Consider the following 19,136-nt stretch of genomic DNA (forward strand, 5'->3'; position numbering starts at 1 on the left):
CTCTGGGTACACCTGCTGCATACTTTTTATGCCTTCCTGGCCGGGGGTGGGGGGGGTGGTGGGAATCCTGAAAGACTGGGCCAGGTGTGGACATCCATTTGCTGTCTCCAGGGTAAAGCTGTTATGCCTTCCTGTAAGTCCTTTTATCATCGTGAGCTATTCCCAATTTCCTCTAGTAATACAGAAAGTGTTACATAATCTGACATTAATAGAACAAAATCAATTTCTTTTGGCCAGTGTTTGCATAGTATGCATTTTCCAATATTTTTACTTTCACTCTGTGTCCTTAAATTTAAAGTGTGTCTCTTGTGGGGCACCTGTGTGGCTCAAGTGGTTGAGTGTCTGGCTCTTGATTTCTTGATCCCAGCGTTGTGGGATTGAGCCCCACGCCAGGCTCCATGGTAAATATGGAGTCTGCTTAAGATTCTCTCTCTTGCCCTCTGCCCCTCTTCCCATTTTTTGCTCTTTATTTCTCTAAAACATTAAATAAGTAAGTAAATAAATAAATAATAAAATGTGTCTCTTGTAGAAAGCACATAATTGGGTTTAATCTTGTTATGTGGTCTGAGGATCTTTGTCTAGTAATTGAAGGTTTTATTCTACATGTATGTATGTGTTTATTGATTTATTTTAAAAGTTTATTTATTTATTTTGAGAGAGAGAGAGAGAGTGCATGCACAAGCAGAGGAGGAACAGAGAGAGAGGGAGAGAGAGAATCCCAAGCAGGCTCTACACTGTCAGCATGGAGCCTGATACAGGGCTTGAATTCACGAACTGTGGGATCATGACCTGAGCTGAAATCAAGAGTTGGAGGCTTAATCGACAAGGCATCTAGGTGCCCCTCTATTTATATTTAAAATAAGAACTGATTTTGTTGGGTTTAAGCCTATCATTTTACTGTTTGTTTCCAATTTGTTCTGCTTTTGTTTGTTCCTTCTTTCTTGGCTTGTTTGGGATTAATGTTATTCCACGTGTCTTTCTGCATTGTTGTTTTTGTCGATACTTTTTTAGTGGTTATTCTAGAGATTGCAGTATGCAGGATGTGGTTACAGTGGCGCATCTCAGTAATTTGTCCACTTCCCTACTGACACATGAGCCTTACAGTGGTTTAGCTCCGTTTACCCTTTTCCCATGTTTTGTGCTATTTTGTCACCTACTTTCCTTCTCCATACGTTGTAAACCCAGTCGTTATTATTATTGTTGTATTAGTAATATTCTTGTGTATTCACTCACATATTTACCCTTGGTGGTGCCCTGCATTCCTTAATGCATTTCTGTGCTCGCATCAGTGATAATTTTCCTTCTGCAGTTAAGAACTTCCTTTGGTGTTTCTTGTACTGTGGCCCTTTTAGCAACAAGTACTGTTTTCACACCAATGTTTCATTGGTATGAAAACATCTTTACCAATTATAATTATTATTTTTTAATATTTTTTAGTGTTTTTTTTTTAATTTTGAGAGAGAGAGAGAATGCAAGCAGGGGAGGGGTAGAGAGAGAGGGAGAGAGGGAGAGAGAGAGATTCCCAAGAAGGTTCTGCACTGTCATCACAGAGCCTGACATGGGACTTGAACTCACAAACTGCCATAACGTGACTGGAGCCGAAATCAAGAGATGCTTAACTGACTGAGCCACCCAGGTGCCTCTTTACATTTATTTTTGAAGGACTTTTTCCTATGTATAAAATTTTTTAGTTGGGATTAGCTTTTCTTTCAGCATTTACCAATGTCATTCACTTGTTTCCAGGTTTTCACATTTTCTTTTAAAAAGCCACCTGTTGGTTTTGTTGTTATTGTTTTGAAGTTAATTTGACTTTTCCCCTCTGGCTAGATTTTCTCTTTATTTTTGGCTTTCAGAAGTTTGTCTGTAATGTTTTTAGGTCCAGTTTTCTTTGCAAGTACCCTTCTGGGGATTCACTGAGGTTTTTGAGTCTGTGGGTTAAGGGCCTTCATCAGTTCTATGTAATTCTTAGTTATTCTCGGTTCAAATATTGTTTCTGCCTCATCACTGGTCTTCTATCATTTGGACTCTACTCACAGGTATACTGGTCCACATGTGTCAAGTGCTCTGTTCTGTCCTCGTTGTATCTTGCCCTCTGTGCTTTGGTGTAGACACTTTTTCACTGATATTTCTGTGAGTTCCCCATTGTGTTCTGTGTACAGCCTGTTTTAAGTGCATCTGATGCTTTTTAGTTTCAAATACTGTAGTTTTAGTTTTAGGATGTCTATTTTGATTTGATTCTTGCTACAGATTTAAATATTCTCAATCTTTTAAAAATGTTTATTTATTTTTGAAAGAGAGAGAGAGAGAGAGAGAGAGAGAGAGAGAGAGAGAGAGAGAGAGAATGTGAGTGGGAGAGGGGCAGAGAGAGAGGAAGACACAGAATCCAAAGCAGGCTCCAGGTTCCAAGCTGTCAGCAGAGAGCCTGAGGCAGGGCTTGAACCCACAAACTGTGAGATCATGACATGAGCCAAAGTCAGACGCTCTGTTGACTGAGCCACCCAGGTACCCCTCAATCTTTTCATTCTTTTATCCACTTTAAAATTTTTCTCTGACATATTATCTATAGTTATTTAAAAGTCTTTGTGTGCCAACGCCAACACAAGTATGATCTGTGGATCTGCTTATATGGTCTAGTTTTTATTTTCTAGATTATTGGTCACCTTATTCTGCCTCTTTATTTGTCTCGTAATTTTTGATTGTGTGCCAGACATTGTGGATGAAAGAACCATAGAGGCTACAGATGATATTGATTTCCTCTGAAAAGAATTATCTTCTTCATACCTTTGGGAAGGATTATCTTCTTCGTAAGTAGTTTTTTTTGTTTGGTTGTTTAAGTGTGAGCAGCTGATTAGTCAAGAGCTCAGCTGGGTTGCTGTTTTAGTAAGATTCAGCTTAACTCAGTTCCCTCTCTTTTTCTTGGGCGTGGTCCTCCTTGGCTGTTGATCTGGAGGCTGACAGGCATCTGCCTCCTCAGCTCTGAAATGCTGTGGGACATTCACCTGTTTTCAGAAGTTTGATCTTGGGCCTGCAGCTTCTCACATCCTGCAACTTCCAGTTCAATTTTGCTGAGCAGGATACTGGTTCTGTATTTGAGGCAGCCCCCCTTTCTCCTGGAAATTTGTCTTTTAAATGCTTCTAAAATTTTATAAGTAGAATGTGTGTGTGTGTGTGTGTGTGTGAGAGAGAGAGAGAGAGAGAGAGAGAGAGAGAGAGAGAGAGGTATTAAGCAGACTCCATGCTGAGCATGGAGCCCAACATGGGGCTTGATCCCTGGGATCATGATCTGAGCCAAAATCAAGAATTGGATGCTCAAGCAACTGAGCCACCCAGGTGCCCCCTTTAAATGCTTTTCATTGCAGGATATTTCCTTCTGCCCAGTAGAGGTTTCTGACTGTGGCCCACCCCCTCCCAATCTCCAGTGTTACCCTAGAACTTAGCAAATGCCCTGAGGATTTAAATCAGTGCTTTTGGTGCTTTTTTCCCCCTTCTATTTCTGGATTTCAATCCATCATGCCAGCTTATATGACTGTCAGCAGCCCTGCTGGTGGCTGTCTGTCTCATTAGAATACTTCTGTGTTGGCCAAACTAAATCCTAAGATTGTGCCCCAAATGTCCAAATGTCCTCACAAGGAAAAGTTTCTGGCAATTGTCAACTTAGTAAGGAGTCTTTCCTCCTTACTAAAGATATTTGTCTAGATGATATCTAGACACTGGGATATCATCTAGACACTATTGCTATCACAACTCTTTGATGTTTTAAATATATGGCTTTCAGTGTTTATTTTTATTTTGTTTGTTGCAGTGGGACCATCAGCTGGCTACAACCTATTACGGGATGCTTGGAACAAAAGTTCTACATCTTGCTTATAATCTGTTTTTTCCTATCAATATGTTATGAATTCCTTTCTTTTAAATCAATTTATATCAATAGGTATACTTCTATAACTTTATTTAAAAATCTATATAGATTTTAACTAATCCCCAGTGGTTGAATTATTAGATTATTTATTAAGCATTTATTAGCCAATCTTACAACTAATCGTTTGAGATGGAGTAAGAAAATAGTAATTTGAAATGATTTTTCATCATCTTTTCTTCTAGGAGAGTGTTCAGGCTAGCTCACACCATCCCAAAGCCCTTTGTCTTAACTTTCAAACAAGTCTTGATATTTTCCTTCTTCATGGCAAGTTTATTTTCCTGTCTTGTAAAATGTTGACACCACTAACGATTGAGAAGAATGGCTGTGTGGGTAAATACTGTTAACAGTCTTCGATATCCAACTATCCTTGAATTTTCTACAGAGGATGCTGTGGCCACTGCGTTTGTATAGCACAAGATGCATTTTGCTTTTCTCTTGGTTGGGTGGCTGCTTTCAGCGTGTACCAAGCAATACTTGAGCAATCCTTAAGTAGTCTGTCCCTCTTATCCTTGCTTTTGCCTCCCCCGCTTGCACTGATAGTTAAGACTTGGAGGGCTGATGAGAGAGAGAGAGAGAGAGAGAGAGAGAGAGAGAGAGAGAGAGAAGAGCAGGTTATCTTCAAACCTAGGTAATTGTTCATAGGATAGCTTATTTCAAATAGAGATTTCCTCAGTCTCTTCATCTGTAAAATGGGGTGTGTAAAGAATTTAGAACAGTGCCTACCTAGCACATAGAAAATTAGTAAGCAGTGCTGGCTGCTGTCATTGTCATGGTTGTCTTCATTGTCACTGTCATCACCATCACCATTTCCATGATCACCATCATGACCATTATCACCATCATCACTATCACCATCACCAACATCATCATCATCATTACCCATCACCATCAGCAACACCTCAACATGGAATCAGAATCTTCAAGGATGAGGCTGAGAGTCTGTATTTTGAATTTATGCCCCAAGCAGTTCTCAACGTTGTCACTGGTCCTTAATTAGTATTTGCTAACAACCATTGGTCTTGGAAGTGTTTTAATCATTTCTACCTTTTGTGTTAGTTGATTTCTACTTTTGATTTATCATATTACCCAGAAGACATGCCCGTACTGTGAGTTTTGTTTCCTAGGGGAATGCCCTGAAACAGTTTTTATTGTGTCACCCATTGTGCAAAGGCTGAGGTGTGAAAGGCCACAGAAAGTATTCCTGCATCATTGGGAAACGCCATTAATGATGGCCTTGCTCTCATGCCCCTTGGACCTCACATAAAGAACTGTGTATATTGGAATTTGGGGTGTGTTTTTGTCCTCTTCATTACCCAATGTTTCTGTGGTGTCGATATTTAGATCTCATCGCTTTATAAAAACTAATACACATGCAACGGACTGTTCTCAGTGTTCAAGGCTGAGAGAGGTGTTCTCAAGTGGACACGTAGCCAGCAGACAATGAAGTTTTTGTTATTGTCTTAGTGTCCAGGAAGCTCAGAATTAGATGTCATGTTCCATTTTGCTGTTTGTTGATACAACTCTGTCTACCCTTCTCCACTCCCCACTTTCTTATCCTTGTGGTAAATTTTGACTGTGTTTGGGCCTCTTATTGTGAACTCTTTCAAACCTTTTATGGTAGTTGCCCGTGGTGTAAAAATACATCCTTCATAAACTCATGATCTCTAACTGCCACCGGGCCATCAGTGCTGCCCAATGACATTGCAAATCTCTAACCAGTTTGTTCTGTCCCCTGCAACAGTGTTTTCAAACCTTTTCCATCCTCATATCTCTGACCTGTCCAGCTTCCATGCTTACTCTGAGCTGAATTATCACTCCCCACTAATCCCAGAAAATAGAAGCTGCCATCTGGAACTCCCTCTTCTACGAATGTGTCTGCTCCCACATGCGTCTTTCTCTTCCTTTGCTGTCAGAATACAGGAGGCACGCCCTTCCGTCTCAGCCCGGCATCCCAGAATGGTCTGCATTCTGTCCCACCTGCCCACTGCCCCTTCCCTCTCCCGCAACTTTGACTCTCCTCCTCCTCCTCCCAGTCCTTGCTCTCAGCATGTAGGACGTGCACAGTCATATGCCACGGAAACGGAAGATCCTCCCCGGCCCCACTTGTCTCAGTCAGATTTCTTGGATGAGTTCTGTGCTTCGTTCCCTCACTGAGCCGCTCAGCCCGCCTCTGCCCTCTGCCCTCTGCCCCCACACGGTCACCAGTGAACGGGAGTCTCCACCGGGGGGCCATCTGGGCTTTCAGCTTTTATAGCAGCTGCACTGCACGGCGACCAGCAGTGCAGTGAGCTCTGGGGCTGGTCACCTTGTGCACACTCCAGTGTAACCAGGCACGCACTGGCTGGTGTGTGGCCAGCTGACCTGTCCAAGCCTTGATCTCCTGAAATGTAGGCTGCGAACCTGACGGGTGGTGCTCCTCGCCACGGTGCTGCTGTGAACAGCACATGAGAGCGCGCTCTAAAGCAGCGAGCACTCCGGCGGGCACAAAGCCGCCGTCCTCAAGGTCCCTGCGATCCCTGCTTTGTCACCTGTGCTGCGGCTGCAGCCATCAGTTATCCTCTAGCAGCAGTGACACTGCTCCCTCCCAGCACATCCTCCGGATCTGTTCCTTGGTGGTTGAGAGACTGGGTGCCAAGCGGGGCTGGAGGTGAGCCCTGGCGCCCGCTGCACCCCCAGCACTCCTGGCTCACCGCCAGCCCGCTCCACCCGCCACGTGTTGGCGCCTGCCCCAGACGGAGGCTGGGTTAGAGCGGTGGAGGCCACGTCTCCGCGCACCCCGCTCGTAGAAGTGCTCACTGGCTGTCGGTGCCCGCATTCTGCAGAGGGCCGCTGTGCCCGGGGGCGCCAGGCCACTCCGCCAGCACAGCTCGGTCAGCGCAGCCCCGATGCCGTGACCCATGGCTTTGCCGGCCCCCCGCTGGCCTCACAGCTCCATCTGCTTGGGTTTTGTTCAGATATTCATAGATTCCAAAAGCGACCCATTTCGATGAATTACGTTTGCAGGGCTGAATCTGCAGCGCTGGCCTCCCTGGGGCTTCTCCTGGCGGCTCCAGACTTTGCCTCCCCTCCTGGAGCTCTGTTCCATCATGTCCCTCATCAGAGACGAGGCCTCAGTGCCGACCCCCGGAGGGGGCTTACCCCCTCTTGGAACACATTTTGCATCAGCCGGAGGCCCAGAAACCCTTCCAGCACGGATGTCCGTGGACACAGGGCACAGCTCTCGCTGACACGGTGGCCAAAACTAGCTGGACTTTGAAATCTCGTACTTTTTCTTTTGCTTTGACGTGGCGGCATTGGGCACGCCCCTCATGGTGGCTCTTGTGTGCTGGTTCGGGGACCTCCGTGTGTGGGGGGGTGGTGGCGAGGGGGTTGAGGTCCTGCTCTGACGACCCTCTTGTTCTGTCTGCATCTAGAGCCAGGAGTGCAGGTTTCTCAGAACCGGGTCCCGACTCCCTTGGCCCAGCAGGTGAGGCCTTGGAGCGTTTCCCCTTCCAAGAGCAGTGCTTGGCTTGTGGGAATTGACATAAATGTGCAGAAAGTGAGGGGCTTGTTCCAGGAAGGCAGCGCGGCCCTTGCAGGTGGTTGGGGCAGCCCAGGAGAGCCGTGGAGTGCCCTCCGTGTCGCCACTGCTGCCCCTGGCCCCATTGGCGTGTCGGCCCAGCTGGTGCGGGCACCCTGGCCTTGACCTCAGGGCTGGAGCAGCTTCCTCTGGAGAGTCCACCAGGTACGCAGTAGCTTCTTTGCAATCGCATCCTTGGCGGGTTTGCTGGAACTGAAGGGCCCACGGAGAGGTTGAAGGGCTCTGCAGGGAGGGTCCCCAGCTATGGGATGGGCACATGGCTGCTGGGTGACCCCAGCCTTCCCCGACCGCTCAGGACCTTGTCCCACTGCTTTACCAGGACCGGTTTTGTGCCAGGCCTCTGTTTGTGGCCAGACGGCCTGGAGTGCGCTTTTAATGCCCCCTCCGCTTTCCTGTCTCAGTCAACGAGCGAGGTCGCCCTGGCGTCGTTCGTCTCGTACTGTGTGCAGGGTGCGCTCGGTAGGCCAGTAGGAAAGTCAGCCTCAAAAAGCCATCACAAGCCGACCGTTTCTGTGGAGGGTGCCTCTGGTGCCCCGGGCCACAGCCCCGGTGCCCCTCTGATTCCAGCCCAGCTACGGGTGGCGGACCGGGGAGAGCTCAGACCGTCCCGGTGCTGGCTGTGTCACCCCTAGAGGACGTGCTGCCCCTGAGGGCATGGCTGCAGCCCAGAACCGTGGGGGAGGGAACGTTCCAGCAAGGAAGGGAAGCCGCTGGCTGCCGGCTGCTGCATCCACCCTCCAGGCGGGCAGTTCCGGGGGGGACCTGCGGATCCGCCCTGCTGGCTTGAACCCCTCCTACGTTCCACTCCCACCGCCCAGGTACTGCCGGCTGTTCCGATTTTCAGGGAAACCCCAACTGGGATATTGGCTCACGTGCATGGGGGGCTCCCTGGGCTGCCTTGGGACCCAGGGCACTCTGGGAGCTTTCCGAGGGGCCCAGGGCTCCCAGGTTCAGGAGGGGGTGGGCCGCCGTCCAGTGCTGGGGAATCCTCACTGGGAGGGGCTGGGCTCCCTGCGCAGACGCTTGGCCTCAAGGTTTTGTTCATGCATCAGGTCCTGAGGAAGGGGCTTCTGGCCATCCCCCTTCCCTGCTGCTCCTCCTTGAGCCCAAACACACATGGTTTCTACCGCTTTCCGGAGAGAGGCCCTTGGACAGCATCCTGGGGGTGGGAGAGCCCCAGAGGTGCAGGCCAGTCTCCAGTGTCTTTGGTTTTATGGGCCTCCTCACCTGGCCTTCACTGTGCGATGTCCTGCTGAGGAGGGGCCCGGAGGATGAGGAGGGGCCCCCCTCTTCGGGCTCCAGGTTCTGTCTGCCTGGGCTCTGGATGAGAAATACACGTTTGTTCCCAGGGCTTAAGTTGATAAATAATATATTACCGAAGCAGCTCTTATGAAGTCACATTTGCAACACCTCTGACTGAGGCCCCATAATAGGCGCCTCATAACCAGCCCAGGTTCAGAGCCAGGCCACGTGGAGCAGAGACAGCTGTGATTTCTGAAGTGCCCCGCGTTCATGGTGCTTTGTGTGTTTGCTTCTGCATAAAGCCGCGCTTCCTGCCCCCCGGAGAAGCTGCATAATGAAAGACGGCGAGCTCTTGCGTGATCCTTAACACTCACGTCTCAACGGGGGTCTTAAGTGCCAAGTTGATATTTTGTGCAGTGGCAAAAGAACAAAGCCGTGTTAAATTCTAAGATGTTTGCTAAAATGCCACGGGCTTTGTTATTTTGTTGTTGCCTCCGGTTTTTGTAGTTTGAGTGTGCCCCAGTGAAAATTACATGTTCCCGTGGTGGGGAAGAGACCAAAACAGTTCATGCAGTGTGAAACCAGACCAGACCACGCCTCTCCATCATGGCGGCTGCTTCGCCTTGGCCTTCTGCGTTGGGGTTGTCCACCTTGGGCTGTCCTTCTGGTAGAGTTCCGGGGATCAAGTATGAATATTTAGCACAGTAGGTTGAAGACTTGCTTTGTCACTCTTGCCCCTGGAAATGCTCTGTGCACTAGAGACTGAACCAGCCAGTGTGAACAAGAATAATGATCATTGTTAGCGATGTTCTTGCATGAGAATCTGATGGATGTTGGAGACCTCCATCCCAGGAAATACGCATATTTTATACGCATGTCGAGAGTGATTGCAGGGGGTCATGTACCAACTAAAAGCCACTCGTTTGCCTCAGATGAAAAACGAACTACTGATCCACGGGCAAGAAGCCTACGTGCTGGGTAGTTGAGAATCATAGGTTGTTTTGGGGAAGACGGGCGGTAGACCCCAGGCCGTGTGTAAACTCGCAGATAACTAGGCCAGTGCAGGTTGCGGGACTCTGTTTAAGATACTGGCTGTTGGGAGAAAGATGGTATATATTCTCTGCAGCTTCAAGAAACAAATTTGCATATTATGGAGTTAGTATGTGCTTTTCTGGTCAGATTGCTTTTTGTGATTTTCTATGCAAATAAAATCAGGGCCTTTCTATAGCATTAAGAACTGCAAGTAGAAAAAAAGAGAGGGAAGAAAAAGAAAGATAAAATCACCTATTATCCACCATTGAAAACAAATGAGCCGAGCCGGGAGGTGTGACTGAGAAATTGGGGCAGCTGAGTGTATGGTGGGAGTGGTAACATTGTAACAAGAGGTTTGGGGTGGTTCTTGGTGAATAGCGGGGCAAGAGACCCTTGAGGCGGGTGGTGAAGAGCAGGACCTTGACCCAGCTGTTCTCAGCACGTGGGGCCACGCCCACACACTGGTGGGGAGAGCTTTCAGGACAGATACTCGGTCATCTCCCGCAAACCACAAAGCTGCCAAGGTTCTGGAAACTAGAATTGGCGAAGGCAGCAGTTTAGGGAATAGACTCACAGACGGACCCTCCTGGGCTGACTCTTACCGGGAAGTGCATCTTGAGGGAAAGATCCAGTTTCATCTGTGCCGGTTACTTTGTTCTTTGTTTTGTTTTGTTTCATTTTGTAAAAGAGCCTCTCTTTTGCATCTCAGTGACTTGTCAAAGCTGATGGGAGTTTGGTTTTCTCTCAGTAGTGATGGGGGAAGGGTAGTGATCTGAGCCAAGAGCCCCAGGAAGAATTTTCTCTAGGAGAAATTTCCTTCTGAGGGAAAAAATGAAAGCATCCCATTAAGACATGCAACCTTATTTGTTTGTTTGGTTTTTTTTTTTTTTTCGTTGGGGGGGGAAGTATTTTCTTTTTTCCATTTGAAATTTGTTTCAAAGCTAAATACGAATGTGTAGCTTGTCCAAGCAGGACATTTGAATGTTGTCTAATTATAGGAGCCATTAAAAATATGTATTCTGTTCTTTCTAAGATAATGCATGGTTTTTCTCAAATACCGAGTTGAAGTGGTCTAGAGAAAATTTAAGGAGAGTGTTAACTAGCTTCCATGTGTCCAGAGTGGGGTCATTTAGAAAAGCCATCCTTGTTGGCCTGGCACCAGGCAGGAGGAAAGAGGAGGCCAGCATGTGCCTGTGAGGGCGTGGAAGGTTCCCCTGGACGCTGGGGAACGTGGGGAAGGGGTTCTCCATTTACTCCCTCACTTCCTCTTTTGCTCACCTTGGAAATTGCTTTGACGCTTCTCCTGGTGTCTGTGGTTTCTGAGCTGAGAAAGGAGGCTGGCCCGCCCCGTTTCCTCTTCCATAATAAAAAATGATTGAAAAGACACTTGCGTTCACAAGTTGAAAACATTTCAAAATGTGGAGGACCATCCCTGGAGGAGGTATGAATTTCAGTCTGCAAGGAAGGGGGTTGGGGCAGAGAGGAGCCGAGAAGGCAGTGCTGGGGCTGGGAACCTCCTGCTGCTGGTGCCGCCGAGCTAGCCAGCCGGGTGCACACGCGCTCTCAGAGCCGGGGCCGCTGAGCCAGGCCCGGGGACCGGACCTAGTGCCCGTCCCCTCGTCCTCGAACAAGAGGGACTGTCTAGCTCCCACCTGAACACGCGCAGACCCAGCCAAGCGCAGGGGCCTTCAGAGGGGTGGGGGCGGGGGCTGGTGAGGCACAGAAGAAAGGAGAATGTTCTCCAGCCCCATGGGGGCTGTCCCCACTGAGTCGCGCAGGCTGTGAAAGCAGCTGATCCGCTAAAGAGGAAGCCTGTGACCCCTTCCCTTGCCCAGGAGAGAGGGCAAGGCCTCCTGGCCTTTCTGTCTCAGGACTCCCAGCTCCGTGAGGCGTTGACAGTGGGACGGCCCGAGAGGGGGGCATCCTTGAGTCTCCAGTATGCAGGGGCAGTGGTGGCTTTCCGACCTAGAGGCATGTGGGGTGTGAATACACTCGGCAAGTGGTCACTGCCCCCGGGAGCGGCCTTCATCTGGTGCCCCTGTGACACACAGGGTGGTGCTCCCACTGTAGCCCAACTCATAACGGGCTGTCGACCCAGGATGATCCTCCAAAGGGCGAAACGGGTAACGTGTCAGACAGCATTCATAGAAATCAGTGGGAGTCACCGATCAGTTCCAAACCACGGAAACTATACGTGTGTGGCCCATGACGTTCGTGAGTCATGGTTCCTTGATGGATGACCGCCCATCAGAGGCTGGGAGGATGCAGGGAGGAATCTGTGAATGTGGTCTTGGTGACAGTTTAATATCAAACCACCAGCTAACGAATGTCAAACGAGACGCCGGACCCCTGGGACCCAGTGGGCTTTCGAGACGCTGCAAACCTGGAGGGGCTACGAAAAGATGCCTGGGCGCTGACATTGCTGCCTCGTCCCCCAAGAGGCCTCCCAAGAGACATGATAAACCTCTAGAACATGATGCTGTTTGATGTCTGCAAGGACCTCCTATGAAGGGCGAAGGTGATGTGCTTACGCCCTCCATGATTAATGGTGTAAACCTCCCAGCATAAAAGAACTTTGGTACAAGAAGAATTAGCTTCTTTGTCTGTTAACATCCTAGTTTACTGATTTGTGGACATAGTATCCACACACCAGCTGTTGCCCCCTGAAGCCCTCAGTTAGGGCCCCAGCATTCTGGAAAGGTTCTGTATCTGCTCATGCTCTGGGCAGCCCTACGTCCTTGTCAGGAGCTTCATCTAACTGTAATGTGTGCATGGGTGAGTGAGTGTGAGGGAGTCCTGGTCCCGGTAGGATGACAGGTGGTGTGTGGGTTTGGGGTTATCTTTAGACAAGGTGAGTCTGAGGCACCTGTGGGACATCCAGAAGGTGGCTGGAAACAGGAGTGTGGAACAGTGGTCAGGATTAAAAGCGGCTCTTCGGGAGGTACTGGCATAGGGCTGGGTAGATGAGGTCACCTGGGCATGGCTGACAGAACATGGCAAAGGTCAAGGCTCTGTGCAGTCCCAGTGGCCACGGATGGGGAACTTCAGAGAGGCCCAAGTCAGGCACCCAGGTCCTCTCCTCCACGGGGAGGGGCTGTCCCCTGGTGATGGCTCCATACTTGGGACTCTGGGTTTTAGAAGGGACGTTAAAGTCACCTGGTTAGAGCCCTGGCTCTGATAGATGCCAGCTGCGTGCCTCAGGCAAGGGGCTGACCCTGAGTGTCGCTCTCCTTGTCTGTGAAGATAACAGACGTGCCCTCGTCCCAGAGTGGACAGGCTTCCACGAGATGACATGTGTAAAATGCCTAGTGCGGTGACTGTGCATAGGAAGCTTTTGTAAGTCGTGATCGTTCCTGTGGACCGGGATGCCTTCTAGTTACTTGTGCACAATTCACGACAGGTGGACTTAGCTTAAATAGCTCCTCTGGGGCACCTAGGACTTCGGCTCAGGTCATGATCTCACAGTTCATGGGTTCGAGTCCCATGTCGGGCTCTGTGCTGACAGCTCAGAGCCTGGAACCTGCTTCGGATTCTGTGTCTCCTTCTCTCTCTGCTCCTCCCTTATTCATGCTCTGTCTCTCTATCTCTCAAAAAAAAAAAAAGTTAAAAAAAAAAAACAAAAAAAACCCAGCGCCTCTGACAGGCTCCTCAGGCCGTCCATGGGAGCCTCTTCAGCAGGTCAACGAAGTGAATTGTTAAGATCTCCTTGCTGCTTCTCTGCTTCTGGAGGGAAGGGCGTCCACATCTTCTGGAGCTCCTCGTATGGGACACTCGCCTGTTCACCTTTCCTCTGCAGTGATGGAGGGGCAGGGGGCTTCCCTGTAGTGGGGGTGGCCCAGAGAGAGGGGTGTAGACTTTTTATTTATTCTGAATAAAATGTTCCTTCTGCTGTCCATCTGTGTTGATAACCCCACATCATGTGGATCTGGGACAGCAGGTACCACTGAGTTGATGGGGCCACCTGCCAAGCAGCTAAAGACCTTCCTTCTGGATCTAACATTCTTAGGAAAAAAAAATGTGTTGAGTTTAACACTGAACTCTAAGTAAAATCTGGTTTGAGTTATTTTCAGGTGCAGATTTATGAAATCATAATGAAATAATAATGTGAGGAGAGCTACTGATCCTGGACACATATTAACAGTAGGCTAAGATGATACAGCACGTATTTCCAGTGCATATGTTTTTGAAAAATGCCATCTAGTATTTCGTACATGTCAAAATGATCAATGCCCTTTGTTAGCTCAGACCGGTCAGCATTTTGTTATTCAGGAATTGGGAAATATCCCCTTTATTTTTTTTTTATTTTTTTTTTCAACGTTTATTTATTTTTGGGACAGAGAGAGAGACAGAGCATGAACGGGGGAGGGGCAGAGAGAGAGGGAGACACAGAATCGGAAACAGGCTCCAGGCTCCGAGCCATCAGCCCAGAGCCCGACGCGGGGCTCGAACTCACGGACCGTGAGATCGTGACCTGGCTGAAGTCGGACGCTTAACTGACTGTGCCACCCAGGCGCCCCGGGAAATATCCCCTTTAAATTAAAGTCCTAATCCTTGTGAGTCAGAATGAAACCATACTGTTCTTCCTTTTTACCCCACTTCTCAAGAGGCCATTCTGGCCGTCCTGCCGCCCCAAGCAGGGAGCTGTGTGGGGTGGTTTTGTATTGAACTCTTTGCCAACCCGGCTGGGTCTGGAGAGGGCGTGCCTACAAGGACAGCACCTCTGCTCCCTCTTCTGTGCCCCCCACCACCCCCACCAGACCCTGGCCTGCAGAGCCTACGATTCCAGAGGGGCGGGTGGGGGAGGGCCGAGGGGGCCCCTGGGGAAATCGTGCTGTGGAGGTTTTCCGTGGAGCAGGAAAGCAGAGAGCTCGGGGCTTGAAAACGGGTTTGGAGGAATATGTGCCATTATGATTCTTGCACCTCGGTGTCTCCAGAACGTCTGCTTTCCACGTCATTACTCAAAAGGCACAACGCTACATTGAGGATCTGTGTTCTTGGCTGTTTGCGTGCATTCTGACAGCGGGACTGTGAGTTCAAATGTATTATTTCCAGTTTCCACTGTGGTCCAGCTAGACCCCAGGAGATTTAAGATGTCTCAGCTGACGTTTCCCTCTAAACCCTGAAACAGTGCTCTAGCTCCTACTTGAGCTACAGGAATGCAAATTAAGACACACGTCCTCCCTCCCCTTAGAGGGAAGAGAACCCCTTAGATCTCGGAGCAGGCTGGACACAGGTGTCTCCGGTGGGACTCCTCCTCTTGCCCCCCACCTTGTACCTGGCGGCCGATCACTTGATTCTGAACTGGAGCCATTGCTAACAGAGGCTAAGGGCCAGTTGGGGGTGGGGGGGAGCGCTGAGGGAGGCTTGATGGAGGGCATCCTGCCGAGGGCGTGGGTGTTCTGGTGGGGGAACAGACGCCCCTGGGAGTCTGACTCCTTCAAGGTGTGTCCTTGAAATGGAATAGAACGAAGGTCACCGTGGACTCGGTGACAGCGGCTCCAAGCTAAGTAGCTTCATTTTCCGCAAATGGGTCCTGTTAAGAGCGGATGCCTGAGTGCAAGCCCTGGCAGGCCAGGAGGATTAACCGCTGACCAAAGTTTTCCTTACAAGTAAATGGCTCTTCCCTCCCTTCTCCCCTCAGATCGTAGTGTCTTTCCTCTGTGGACGACTTTTGGTTATTAGGGAATCCAACATGGGTGTCCCAAAGGCCTTGTGAGACACGGGCGTTGCCAAAGGGTCCCAGGTCTGCACCCCCTGCTGTGTTTAGGGAACCCACCGCAGGGTCCGATGTCAACCTTCCCACGTGTGTCAGATGATGCTCGGTCTAACCTCCCCCACCTCCAACGTACACACACTGGCAACAGCCTTGGTCATTTAGCCCGATACGTGTTTTGACCGAGGTAAGAAACGCTCACACACGCACAGACGTGAACTGTTGCTTCGGGTAAAACCAGCCTTGGCGTTACTCGTGTGTTGAGCGCGTGACAGCTCTCTCTGCCTGCTCTTTGCTGTGCCCTGCCAGCGGGTTCTGGGGGTGTTAGAGTTGATTTTTCAAATGTGATGCCATTATGTATACTTTTCTTTGACCCAAAAGGTCTTGATGTGGTATGAGGTGAATCACTGAAAACTACTGTCTGGTCCCTCTCAGGAGTTGCCGCACTGGGCCTCATTCATACCGGGTATTGGGTTTAAGAGACACAAAAATGATCATTTACAGGTGCGGCTCTCCGAAGTCTGGGAATGAAAGCTGTCTGCAGTGTTGCTTGGGAGCCCAGTTGCTCTATCCATGGCCGGCTCTGGACAGCTCCGGTCCTGTCCTCTCCAATACCAAGTCCCGTCTTGAAGGTCACTAGGGCTATGGTGTGAGCCGGAGGCTGGGTGGGGCACCACTTTACCGTGTCGGGTGACAGAAGATGAGGGTGACTCCCAGGGTGGAGAGTGAGGAACAGAGTCAGCGGAGCTTTGGTGCCTGTTTGGGTCTGGGAGGTGGCGGGAGAGATGGAAAGGACAGCATTCAAGTTCGGGCGAGCGGGTGGGTGGAGGGCGGTGGGAGCCCAGGAAGAGGCTGAGGAGGAAGGTGATGAGCACACGTTCGGGCAGGTTGGGTTGGAGGGTTCAGTTCAGGGGAGACAGCAGGGCTCTCGGCACGGCTTTGTGTCTTGAAGTCAGGAGGCGTAGAGGGAGGAGAGGGTGATCTTGCCCCCCTGTTCTTCTGCTCTTAGTGTCTTTCATTTTTGCTCTGATGCCTCATTCCTTCTCCTGTGTTCAGCTGTTCTTTTTCTACTTTGAGACCTTTCTTCTTTTCTAGTGTAAGAGCTTACTGTTCGAAATCATTCCATAAACACTGCCTTTGCTGCACCCCACACATTTGATCTAACATGTTTTCATCTTCATTCAATTAAAAATATTTTCTCATTTCCCCTGTTGCCTCCTCTTTGACCTGTGGATTCTTTAATTTTTTTTTAATGTTTATTTATTTCTGAGAGAGAGAGAGAGAGCATGAGCGGGGTAGGGGCAGAGAGAGAGGGAGACACAGAATCCAAAGCAGGCTCCAGGCTCTGAGCTGTCAGCACAGAGCCTGACGTGGGGCTCAAACCCACAAACCGTGAGATCACGACCTGAGCTGAAGTCGGTCGCTCAACCAACTGAACCACCCAAGCGCCCCTGACCTGTGGATTCTTTAGAAATGTGTTGTTTCATTGGGCATTTGGGGACATTTTCCAGATCTCTTTCTGTTATTGATTTTTAGCTTAACTCCACTTGAGTCAGAGAACATACTTTGTAGGACTTACATTGTTTTCTATTTGTCGAGGTTAGTTATAGGGCCCAGATGGTGGCACATCCTAGTGAGTATTTAATTTACTCTTGAAGAGCATGAGTCCTTGTAGAGAGTGTCCCATGTCAGTGAGGCCTCATTGGTTCCACGTGTTGTTTACATATTCCTCATCCTTCCTGACTTCCTATCTACTTGTTCTCTCAATTTCTCAACGATGACTGTTGAAGCTCCTGACTGTATTTATAGATTTGTCTGTTTCTGCCTTCAGTCCCATTAGTAGTGTGGCTTTGTGTATTTTGAAGCTTTGTCGTTAGGTGCATGGACATTTAGGGTTGTTACATCTTCTTGGTGACCTACGTCATGTCCCTCTGTATCCGGATAGTGTCGCTTGTTCCGCGTTGGCTTTCTCTGATATTAATATAGACACTCCAGCTTTCTTTCTTTTCATTAGTGTTTATACATTATGTCTTTTCCCCATCATTTTGCTTTTAGTGTGTGTGTGTGTGTGTGCATGTGTGTGTATAAGCCCATTTAATACATAACCCATATTATACACATATAGGTGAGATATAGGTATACGTCTTTATATTTAAAATGTATTTCTTGTAGACAGCACATAATATTGGTCATTCTTCTTTGTTCATACTGATAATCTTTGCCTTCTAATTGGTTTTTAAAAGACCATTTACATTTAATGTAATTATCCTAAGGTTGGATTTAAAACTACCATATTGCTGCTTGCTTCTTTTTCTCCTCTGATTATCTTAGTGGGCTATTTTCTTAAAGGTTTTACCTGTCTTTCTTTATAGATTATTCCCAATTCCAACCTGCTGTGTGGGGGAGGTGTTTGTCTCCAAAGAACTTATTCTTAGCATGTTCTAGAATATGCTCCCTGCTCTTGTTATCAGTATGTTTAATGCGCACAAGTCTTATCGCCAATTCGATGGTGGGTCCTCAAGCCGAGAGAGACCATACCTTTATATCTTCTATGTTCCTCACGGCACCCCACAAAATCGGGGTCTAGAGAAGGGGCTTATTATCCAGCTCGGGTGACTCCGTCATTGGTTTCTTCACTCACGGAAGATGCTGAATGATATTGGAGGCAAGTCAGGCGATTGCTGTACAAACACATGGCATCCAGCCACACCATCTCTCTTTAACTAGAGCCCTCATTTCTCCCTGATATTTGTGATGAAACTTTTCTGGTTTTCTTAGCTTCTCGGTGCCCCCCGCTCAGGGCTCCAGGGATGTAGCTCCGTGGAGCTCCGTCCACGGTCCACTTCCCCTTTTGCACACTCTCCTCTGCTGATCCCAGTCACTTACGCCACCGTAGGCTGGGCTTGGACGGAGATCTGTCTCCTGAGTTCTTGGCTCTCATCCCATCCATACCCTGCCCTCACCCCAAACTCCGTGTATCTCATACTGACCTTTCTCTCTGACTTTCTGTCTGGGGTGAAAGACTCACTTCCATGCAAGACCCAACCTCCAAGTCCTCTTTGGATTCTCCTCCCTCCTGTGTTCCTTCCCTTCCAGTTGGTTGTCAAACCCTGTCTTCCTCTGACTTTCTCTTCTGCTGTGTTTCTACCATCATCAACAGCTGCCTCTGGGACTGGAACAGTGGCCTGTATCTGGACTCTCTGTGCCTGCAGGACTCCTTCCTTGCCCACGCCAATGCCCCGACCGGATCTGCTGCCCTGGTGTCCATTCTCTCTGGCCTGTGGGCACCCTTCTCGGCCTTCCCTCCGACCTAAGTTAGGTGGCTGTGCTCTGTCCCGTTGTCCCCACATGCCATGCCTATCCCGCCCCTCTCTCCCCTGCCCTTCTCCAGTGTCTGTGGAACCTCGTGTCAACATTTACATCACTCCGTCTTTGGTTTGGAGCCTGTCAGCTCGCCCTGGGGGAGAAGGTCTCGCTGAAAATGGTGATCGACCAGCTTGCATTTCTGCTTCTGCCCCAGGTTATTCTGAAGGTTCAACATTCACCTTTTATATTTGGTTTTCTTTCCTCCCTAAAAGTAAGGACACAGTTACTCCAAAAAAAAAAAAAACCCGTACCATCCGAAGTAAGAAACTAGAAATTCACAAGGG

This window comes from Prionailurus bengalensis, chromosome D2 (assembly GCF_016509475.1).
Source record: "Prionailurus bengalensis isolate Pbe53 chromosome D2, Fcat_Pben_1.1_paternal_pri, whole genome shotgun sequence".
NCBI classification, from domain to species: domain Eukaryota; kingdom Metazoa; phylum Chordata; class Mammalia; order Carnivora; family Felidae; genus Prionailurus; species Prionailurus bengalensis.